Below are 11,364 nucleotides of genomic sequence, written 5' to 3' on the forward strand. Positions count from 1 at the left end.
CTGAAAAATAATTTTTGTGAAATAACTAGTATGTGGACATTTCAGTTCAGCTCAACTCGAATGTGGGAGAGGAGGAAAGCCCACACATATAAACTAAGCATTTATGGCAACTTTTTTCCAGATGTATCTGCTAATTCTGAAAGTTCTACTGAAACACAAAGCTGAGCAACTCCTTCAATACACTCACTGACCCTATTATTAATAGGGTTATTAATATTGATGATCAGGGCCTTTCAAGGAGTAAGCACCTTGACCAAGGAATCTCAGGAACTATATCCAAAGAGGAAGAAAGAACTAGAAATAGATCAATCCTCACAGAGACTAAACTCCATTTTTGAATCATATCAGTCCTCATTGAGTTAAATTGATAAGGGTTCACTCGTTGTTCTAACTAGTCCCCTGTCAGAAGTATTAATAAATAAGTAAATAATTCCTCTAAGGAGACAGATATTTATCAATATCATTCAGAGTCTCAGATTATCTCTATAATTTTTGAAACATGATATATTAAACCCAATCAGAAATTGCCAGGCACATAAGTAGTTATACTCTGTGATCAAAAACCAAGAGACATACTACAAAATAATAATAAATCCATGGGTTATCCAAATAATGGAATTTTTATATATGGAATTAAAATAATTATAAACAATAGGACAATCAAATAGAAGACAAGATTGAGAATTTTAAGATAGAACTGAAAACTACACATATGTGCTAAATAAATTATACAACTATGAAGTGAAATAACTCAAGTAAAAGATGCGATAGGTTGAACAGATTAGACTCTGTTGAGGAGAGAATTAGTAAACCAAAAAATAGATCCAAAGAAAATATCCAGACACAAACCTGGAGAGATAAAAGGGAGGAAAATGCTGAAAACGTGTAATTTTTGTATGATGATTGAATTCCTAGAAGGAAAGAAGAGACAGAAACTGTCACCAATAAGAAGAGCCTAAAGAAACATGATGACTATATAAAATGTCTTACTCTGGATGGGATACTAGAACAGAAAAAGATCAGAGTTTACATTGTTACAACAATTTGTAAGAGTCTTCAGCATTGTATGCCAAAGTTGGAGATATGCATACCCTCTGATGCAGCAATTCCACCCCTACAGATATATCTGACAGAAATGAGTTCACATTTTTGCCAAAAAAATAACAATGTCAAGATGCTTCAACTCAGCACTAATCATAACAGCCCCAAACCGGAAACGGATGTTTATCAACAATATAATGGATAAATAAATGTCAGTATAACCACAGAGTATACTATTAGTAATGAAATTGCATGAAGTACTACCATACATGACAACATAAATAAACCTCAAATCATTACACTGAGTGTAAGAAGCCAGACATAACAGAATATATAGTTTATGTATTTATATAAAGCTCAAATCACAGAAAAGTCTATTTTATTAGTAGTGAGGATAATGGTTCCCTTTGGGATAAAAGGTGGGGAGAGTACTTAGGAAGGACCTAAATGGGGCTTCCAGAACACTGGCAATATTGTTTCTTTTACTTAGTAGTGGATACATGGTTTTACATGGGGGTTACATGGAGTTGTAAACTTGAGATTTTTGTACTTTTCTGAATGTCTTACTTAACTAAATTTTTTTCTTGTTGAATTAAAATCACTGAAAAAATAAATTTTTACACAATGTGATATTTTATTTATCATTGAAAGCAAATTACTTGTGACAAAGCATGTGGACAAATTGTCTCCAAATTAATACCCTTATGATTGATCGCCTATGTTAAACATCCTTCCTTATTCTAAGTCTTTCAGGTCCGAGTGGGTGGAGGCATGTATAAAATTGGGCCAATTTTGAATTTCTGTATTTAACTGTGGGATTTCACTTTTAAATCAACTATCAGGTAACATTGTTATCCACATGGCTGTGCTGATGCTTTTGACAGTGTTTGTATGTGAAGTGACTTATCCACAGTAAGAAATTTTACTGGATTCATTTCATTTGGGAAGTAGGGAAGAAAAGGAAAAACAAAACAAAATAGTGGCTCAGTATAAACTGATTTAGTAGGAAAAATCATTCTATTTTTGAGTCCCCCAAAATAGGAATAGGATGAAAAAATATTGAAAATTTACTATAAAGTGCATTTTTTCATTAGTGTCATTTCCATTGGCTACAGTGTCTACAGATAGCTGCAGTTGTCTCTGGATAAAAACTGAAGACAGTATTTTATATTTTCAATGATTAATTTCCTCAAATAAAAGGGAGGTTTAGATAACTATAGCCATTAAAAAGTTCTTTCGTGGGCTTCCCTGGTGGGGCAGTGGTTGGGGTCTGCCTGCCGGTGCGGGGGGCACGGGTTCGTGGCCCGGTCCGGGAGGATCCTGCATGCCACGGGGCAGCTAGGCCCGTGGGCCATGGCCGCTGGGCCTGAGCATCCGGGGCCTGTGCTCTGCGGCGGGAGGGGCCGAAGCGGTGAGAGGCCCGCGTACCGCAAAAAAAAGAAAAAAAAAAGTTATTCTGCATGTGAAAAAAAGTTCAACTGTCAATGAATGAACTGCATAAATTTATATCTGCTTTAGGAGTGAGTCTTGGAACCATGCTCTACATTTAATTTCTCATTAAGCCAAAAAGTCACAATAGGTTGCACGTTATACTGTGATCATTTCACCTAGCGCACTGTGAAGTAAGAAGCCCAGGACAAATGGCAATGTAGCCACTGTGAAGATTTACACAATAACTTACAACTCATTATTTCTTATGGAGATGGTAAACATTTTATTAAAATAAAGATAACATCACATATTTTAAGCATAAATCTTACCTCAATTCAAAGACAAAATAAATGAAGAAAAGATACAGTCCATTAGTATTTATTCAGTGACCTTTTAGTCCTTATGAAATATCATATATTTGTAAAAAAAAGAAAAAAGAAAAAAAGGGAAGGTATATTTCATAGTAAGTTAGGGAAAAAAACTCAAAAATCTTATTATTTTGAACTTAACTAATTCAAGTGCATGATCATTTGTCTGAAGAATCTGTTTCATTTACAAAAAGATATTTTAATTGTGAGTGAATAATCTCAACCCATTAATATTTTGAGTATTCATCCTTCTATCCATCATTCTTTCTTTTACTCTTTTATTTAATAAATATTTATCTGGTGCCTGCTACACGTCATGCACTCTGAAATGTTTTGAGTGCAAAGAAATTAATAAAATTTAGCCCACTATCCTTAGCAAATCACAGTAAGGAAAAAGAAAAGGATGTATGCAATCACTTTGAATACTATGAATAAGCTAAGTGAGTAAAGAGTGCTTTATAAGAAGCAGCAACTACTTTGCCTGGGGGTGAGAGTAAAGTTCATGAAAGCCTTCCAAGAAAAAGTAATGCTTGAGTTTTAAAAAATAGTAGGAGTTGTTGGTTTTTTTTTTCCCCAGTGGACAAAAGGGCTAAGGACATTCCAGTCTAAAGCACCAAGTTGCAAGATAGTATAGTGTGTTATTAGAAATGGTTAGTGGAAAAGACAATATTTGAGTGAATGGTGGATGAGGAGATTGTGAATCTAGATAGTGGTCAGATTAAGAAGTGTTTCATTTATCACAATAAAAATTTGAGTTTTAATTCATACGTACTGGGGTAAAATTGAAGAGTTTTAAGTAAGAAAGTGTTATTTTCCACTATGGAGACTAGACTAGAGCTAGAAGAAATGGGAGATATTACATAGAGACCACTTAGAAGCCTCTAGCAATATTCCAGACAAAAAAATGATGAGGGTCTGAACTCAGGCAATAAGTGCATATTACATGTGCAAAGAATATTAGAGATATAGGCCCTCTGGAACTTCTCCCCGTGTTGGATCTCTACTTTGAGCAAACAAAGTAGAGCTGCAGAATGCATAGAAGATATACTTTATCATTCCCAGCTCCATCCTTACTAAGTGTATAATCTTGGACAAGCTGACTTTGATACCTTTTCCAAAGCTGGAATATGAGAATTCTATATATTTGTATTTATATATAACTTATATATAAATATAAATAATCCCCATATTCCAGCTTTGGAAAAGGCACAGACGTATGTATCTATGTATCTATCTGTCTAGCTATCTATCTATAAAAAAATATATAAAGTGATTGTCACAATTAAATGAGATAATGCATTTAACTGTGCATTAAAATTTATTTATTATTTATTATTACTCAATATTACGGAAGTGTGAGGCCTGAGAGGTGCATGCCCGTGATACTTAAACAAAAAACTATAGTATTGGCATAATCAACATTCACCTTATTATTAAAATCCAAAGAATAATATCAGCAGTATAACTCCAAATATTAACATTTTTGATAAAATGCAAACAGTTGTGCTCTACTTCTAATTGCAAATCCTTTTAGTGGATGGTAATACCAATGGTTTACATCTCCCTGTCAACACAATACATAGTTATTGTTCAAAATATGCTTACTTTAGTATTGTGTATAATTTTTCTTTTGGATTGATGTACTAAACTTATTAGGAAAAATAAAAACTCCACTGTATCTAGCTATCCTACGTCCACTCCCACTCCCATCTGTAGAGGTTTCGTGGCAATATTTCATATTAAATGTGCTCAAATTAAGCATTTAAACTATAATAGCACTTTTTCTTTTGGACATATATTTCAGTTCAGCTTTCTCTGTTTTTTCTTCCACTGCATTACATTCAGTTGTTACCATTACCTCCTGGCTCCATCATTCACTATTTGTGTGGCCTTTGGTAAGTTACTTAATCTATCTGAACTCAGTCTCCTAGTTTCTCAAAAAAGACAAATTAATAGTACTTAACTCGCAAATACATGATGGGAAATAAATGTCATAATTTTGGAAAAGTGCTTAGCATAATACCTGACACAAGGGATTACTCAAGAAATGTTGTGGTTATTATTTAACAATTCTCTCTAGGATCAGCCCCATGTTATTGGTGAATAATACCAATCAGAAACTAGCATTACTTGCTGAGCATTTACTGGGAGATTTTTGCCATATTTCAGTAAGGAAATTTTGTCTGAATGAAAGGGAGAAGTCTGAGTGGGGATAGCTGGGGCCTCTCTGACAGTCTGTTCTTAGGAATAATTAGAGATGACTGAGGTCACCGAGAGCTGGATCCCCTAGATCTAGGTACATCTATCACAAAGAGAGAATGTGAGCAGAACCTTCTGGAAGTGGGCCATGTGATGGATGGAGACCAATGAGAGAGTATCACTGAGTGATTTAGAGAATCAGGTCAGATAAATAAAAAGCAAAGTAGAATGACTCGATAATGTAGTAGGTTAAAAATCTGGCTCTGTCATTCAATAGTTTTGAGATCTTGGACAAGTTACTTAAACATTTTCTCACTAATCCAAACCTAGCCTCCTTCTACTGAATCCCTAAGGCAGTCTGACATTAGAACATTTAAGATACTGCATTTATCTAATAAACTTTAACACAGACCATCAATAATGTAATTCCAAATTATATTTTTGTTAAAATATGTTTTGTCAAGGAACCCCAATTGTTAACCTTTTAGTTTCTTTGAAATTATATACTTGAGAAATTCTCAAACTATATTTATATAAATATGTTATGAAATTATTAATTTTAATTGTCCTCTTAATATGCCTCACATTGGTAGTGATATTTGCCTCTTTTGTTCACTGCTCTATATCCAGCAACTAGAACAGTTCCTAGCACATAATAGGTTCTTAATAAACACCCATCGAATGAATTCACTCAGACTGACTTCTCTCTAATGTATACAAATAAACAATTTCAAAGTACAAATACATAATTATCCTGAGAATATTCATACATTTCTAGCAAAACAGTTGAAGTTACTAACAGAATACTATATATATATACATATATATATATATATATCTTAGATATCTATTGACCCATATTTGAATTCCTAGGCCCAAATTCAAAGTAGGAGGAGGGTTACCCACACCTACCACAAGCAATGCCCCATCACCAGCGGAGCGTCCTACAGTCTAACTCAATTCAGACACATCTACCTGGAGATGGCGTCAGATTCTACAGGTTAAGGGTTCAGTCCTACAAGACTGCTTCTCCCCACTTCAGGAACCAATTGCAAGCCCAGGATATCACCTGTGCTTCTGACAAACTGGCTATAGACTAGAAGTTCCAATGACCCCCTCCTTGGATTTCAGATGCCCTTTGCAAGTTCAGGTTGTTACCTGTACTTCTGACCCACTGGCTATAAATCAGAGGTTCCCACGACCCCCTCCTCAGGTTCAATTAATTTGCTAGAGCAACTCACAGAAATTAGAGAAACTTTTCATTTACTAGAACACCAGTTTATTATAAAAAGGTGTAACTCAGAAACAGCCAGATGGAAGAGATGCATAAGGCAAGGTATGGGGGATAGGCACAGGGCTTCCATGCCCTCTTCCAGGTGCACCACTCTCCCTGCACCTCCACGTGTTCACCAGCCCGGAAGCTCTCTGAACCCTGTCTTTTTGGGGTTTTATGTGGGTATGATTGATTAAATCATTGGCCACTGGCAACTGATTTAACCTTCAGCCCCTCTCCCTCCCCAGAGGTCAGGGGCTGGGGCTGAAAATTCTAACCCTCTAACAACAGGATTGGTTCCCTGTCAACCAGCCCCCAACAGTAGGTACAGTCACAAAGACGCCTCATTAACACAATAAAAGACACCTTTGCTTCTCTCAAAACTTAGGAAATTCCAAGGGGTTTTTAGGAGTTCTGTGCCAGAAACTCTGATGGGGACCAAATATATATTTCTTACTATAAATGATAATATCACAACCCAACATTATCATTCATTTTTAAAACATGCTGCAAATCTCTGTAAATGTCTTTATGATATCAGATATATAAAAAACACTAAAGAGAAAGCAGGTAGATGACTGTGACGTTAATTCAGAAAACAATGACCACTAAGCAATTCACTAAAATATCTGCACAATTGTAACTTATCTTCAGAGCAACCTTACGGTGAATGTTCCGTTCTTTTGCGTGAAAGCGGGCATTTACCATAGAGGAAGTTTTCCTAGCCCACACCCCTTAGATACTTACTATTTGCTGCTCATCGTCTCATGTATCTGGTCTCTCCTTTACCGTAAGTATTGGGTCCTTCAAAATAGAAAGAACCAAGGGAGATGTGAATGTTTTTAATATTATACTTGTGTATTATTTTTTAAGATGTTTTAAAACACGTAAAAATCTATAGGTGTGAATATTATTCATAAACAATTTTCCCACTTCACAAACTCAATGCATTATGTTATGACAACATATTGTTCACTCTAATTTTTCTCATTATTTTATTGTATAACATGGATAAATAATGACTAGCAACTATGATAATGACTCATCGAGGGAAGCTCCTTATGTCAGGTAGCAGAAGTGAGGAGACAAACATTTCTTTACGATGCTAAAAAAAAGCTAGTTGAAAAGTGAAAAATCACATGAATTTAGAACTCACTTTTTTTTTTTTTGCGGTACGCGGGCCTCTCACTGTTGTGGCCTCTCCGGTCACGGAGCACAGGCTCCAGACGCGCAGGCTCAGCGGCCATGGCTCACGGGCCCAGCCGCTCTGCGGCATGTGGGATGTTCCCGGACCGGGGCACGTACCTGTGTCCCCTGCATTGGCAGGCGGACTCTCAACCACTGCGCCACCAGGGAAGCCCTAGAACCCACTTTTGACCTATGTGGTCAGCTATTTTGAATATTTTCATAAGTGAGATTATTGTTTTGGCATAATATAGAATAATAGAGAATTTTAGTGAACTACAATAAAACTACTATTAACCAAAATGTTCATCTATTGGAGTATTCTGGCTATTCAATTTTTCTTAGGAAAAGAATCTTAACTCCAAAAAACCTTTCATTGAAGACTATTTCCAATATGTTTGCCCACTTTGCTGCATTTGCCATATCATATAGGCAACAGATTGGGATATTTTTTGATGATTGAAGGACTTATGGTTTTTCCCTCTCAATATTTTCAATGCCTGCACTATTTGCAGGCCTGTAGGTAGAGATGGTATAAGAGGCTGAACTGAGTGTATTCAGATCCTCAGACCTCTCTAGATGTACTTTCGTTTGTTTGTCTAATTTGAAAAAAATATACTTGCATCTAGCTTGTAGGTTTATTATAAAGTTTAATTTAGACAAGTATACAAAAATCTATATGAAAGTCTATTAAAATGTAAGGTATGTGTTCATTCATTAACAATTATTGGATACTTCAGTGTGCCAGATATTATGCTCGTTATTTGTGTAGAAGTATGAGCATGTGTGTATAGATTTTTAAAATATTTGCCTTTTAGGCAGAAATACAATATAGCCAGAATAGCATAATTATAATAAGGAACTGAAGTTTATTTGATCATGGTTAATTAAGGTTTTACTGTACTTTTAGATGTTAGTAATGTTAGTTCTTTATCTTTAGATAAAGAAAAAAAGAAATACTGTATGATATCACTTATACGTTGAATCTAAAAAATAAAACAAACTAGTGAATATAAGAAAAAAGCAGACAGATATAGAGAACAAACTAGTGGTTATCAGTGGGGAGAGGGGAGAAGGGCAGTATAGGGGTTGGGGAGTGGGAGGTACAAACTATTGGGTGTAAGACAGGCTCAAGGATGTATTATACAACATGGGGAATAGAGCCAATATTTTGTAATAACTGTGAATAGAAAGCAACCTTTAGAAACTGTATAAATCTTTTAAAAAGTTGTTTATCTTTAGATCTTGAGCCGTCTTTGAAGTCTTTCCTGCTGAAGTGTACCATCACAATTTGCGACTTCTTCAGATTTTGTCTCAGCATCCTTAGATTCATGCAAATTACAAATACACATGCACACATATGTGCACACAGGGATATACACTCTGTCTATATATTATTACAAGTAATTTAAATTACTATCTAATGTGAGATACTGTATCAGAGATGTGGCCTGCGTATCTACAATAATATATGTTTACTAGATCATTCAATCTCTAATCTATAAATTAACTTTGTCAACTAACAATATGCAATTATTATACCATCTGAGATCAGCTACTTTTACTTTGCCTATGAGAAGGAAGAGGCCATGAAGATTTTAATCAGTGAATGAATGAATGATTAAATGTAGCCTGAGTCCATTTGCCTCAGTTTCCTGAATTAGGTCCACTTACTTGGTAGAGAATAAAGCAATAGTGGGTTATTTTTATGTTCACTGGGAAATAGGAGGGTTTGGGTATTTTGTACTTGCAGTAGATGGCAAAATGATCACAGATTCTTCACATCCTTGCCACCACTCCCCTCCTTGACAGTGAGACTTTGCAGCTCCTCTCATCAAGAGCTGGAGCCTATGACTTGAATCCATTAGATTTAAGATCTGAGTTCGGTCATATGACTTAATTTGATTAATAGGACATTACCAGACATGACACAAGCCAAGGCTTGGAAACTGCTGTTCCCAGTGCTCTTGGGAACACTGCAATTATCACCATGTGAAAGAACCTGGGCTAGGCTTCTTGATAATGAACACCACATGGTTGAGTTTAACTACAAATACATTAGGAAATGTAATTTACACAACAGAGAAAAAAGTCCCAGGTGTACCAAGCCGAAATTAACTACCCACACAATCATGAGTAAACAAATGAGTTGTTTCTTTAAACTATTAAGTGTTAGGTTGTTTGGTCAAACCAAAGTGAATTAATAAAAGTCTATATGCTTATGTCAATACTTCTTGGTACTTTAATGGGCATATGAATTACCTGAGGATCTCATTACAGGCAAATTCTGATTCAGTAGGTCTGGATTGGGGCCCAAGATTCTGCATTTTTAATGAGTTTCAGAAGATGACTGGTCCACTGAACACATTTTCATTAACAAGGGCCTCTGTGATAGGAGAAATAAAACTGTTAATAGAAACACGAGCTGCTCTTGTCAATGATGTCCATGACTCTGATCAATGAAATAAACTCTTTAAATTTAAATAAATTTACATTATCTTCTCACCTAATAAAACAGATAACAACACCCACCTTGAACACAACACACACACACAAACACATGCACCACCACCCCCACCACACACACACTCACTTCATTGCCAGAATGCAGTGAACATACACAGAACCATCAGAGTAGGTTAGAAAACCATAGAACCATGCAAATAAAATAAGTAATTATTAACTGACAGCAGAAATATTTCAGGAAATAAGTTTGCTTTGCAATAAATTTTATTTAAAGACTTGTTTAAATATCTAAACTTGAAGCAATTAGAATCCCTGCTCTCATTGAGCTTACAAAACAGTGCTTGGTTTAGGGGTACACATAGTCACATTTTCACTCACTCATTTATCCTAAATGAATAAGTTGCTGTATTTAGGAAGTTCTAAATAAAATATCCTTGCAAGTATTATCATGGAAAGAAATGAAGACTGAGTAGATCTCAGCTAATTACCACCATCAGTATTGTACAACTCAAAGCAGTATAAGATAAATCCTAACAGATATTCCTATCTGGTTTTGCTACACACTACAGAAGAATAGTATTTAATAAATTAATAGTATTTAATAAATTAGCATATAATAGTATTTAGTATTTAATAGTATTTAATAAATTAATTAAACTATTTAATAGTTTTAAATTTTATACTTTTGAAAGGTGCTTTAAATAAACTTGAGATAAAAAGGATTAGACAAAAGTTAATGCTGACACAAATTCAGCCCTTTCTGTGCTAAGTAAAAGTTGAATTGGATGATGCTTAAGATCACTCCAATCTCACAAGGTGAGATTTCATGAATTTTCTGAAGAGGAAGTTGCTTAACTACAACAATATGTGATGTATAATTATTGCTACTGTTGTTCATTAAGAAGAGCTTTTCAAATTCAACAAATAAGAAGATAGTTATTGAATTACATTGAAGAATATCTTATTGTGATTTTACTTCACAAGCTCTTATTTATTCATAAAATAAAGGAATACTTATTAAGAATGATTTTTAAGATAGTTTAAAAGTATATGATGATTTACTTCTCTACAATTAGACATGCATGCATGCTGCTTATATGAAGATTTTAACCCTACATCCCTACCACCACTACCATCACATACATATACACACACAAACACATTCAGATAATAATGAAGAAATTTTAGTGACTGCAAAATTTCTTATCAGCTTTTTTGAGATATAATTTACATACTATACAATATACCCATTAAGCTGTAGAGTTCAGTTGTTTTATATATTACATTAATATTTTAATTATGGAAGAATGTAACAAAATTTGCCATTTTAACCATTGTAAGTGTACAAATAAGTAGCATTAATTACATTCACAATGTTGTGCTACCATCACCACTATTTCA

The 11,364-nt window shown here is 34.7% G+C and overlaps 1 long non-coding RNA gene across 1 annotated transcript; it reads right to left on the bottom strand.

Moving 5' to 3' along the window:
- Window positions 1-871: 871 nt before the first annotated feature.
- LOC141277636 (uncharacterized) lies at window positions 872-9,858 on the bottom strand. The gene is made up of 3 exons (XR_012329372.1): window positions 9,760-9,858; window positions 7,060-7,116; window positions 872-911 (listed from the first exon to the last, which is right to left on the bottom strand). It is a non-coding gene; the product is annotated as an uncharacterized lncRNA (long non-coding RNA).
- Window positions 9,859-11,364: the final 1,506 nt, after the last annotated feature.

The sequence above is a fragment of the Tursiops truncatus genome, chromosome X (genome assembly GCF_011762595.2).
Source record: "Tursiops truncatus isolate mTurTru1 chromosome X, mTurTru1.mat.Y, whole genome shotgun sequence".
Lineage (NCBI taxonomy): Eukaryota > Metazoa > Chordata > Mammalia > Artiodactyla > Delphinidae > Tursiops > Tursiops truncatus.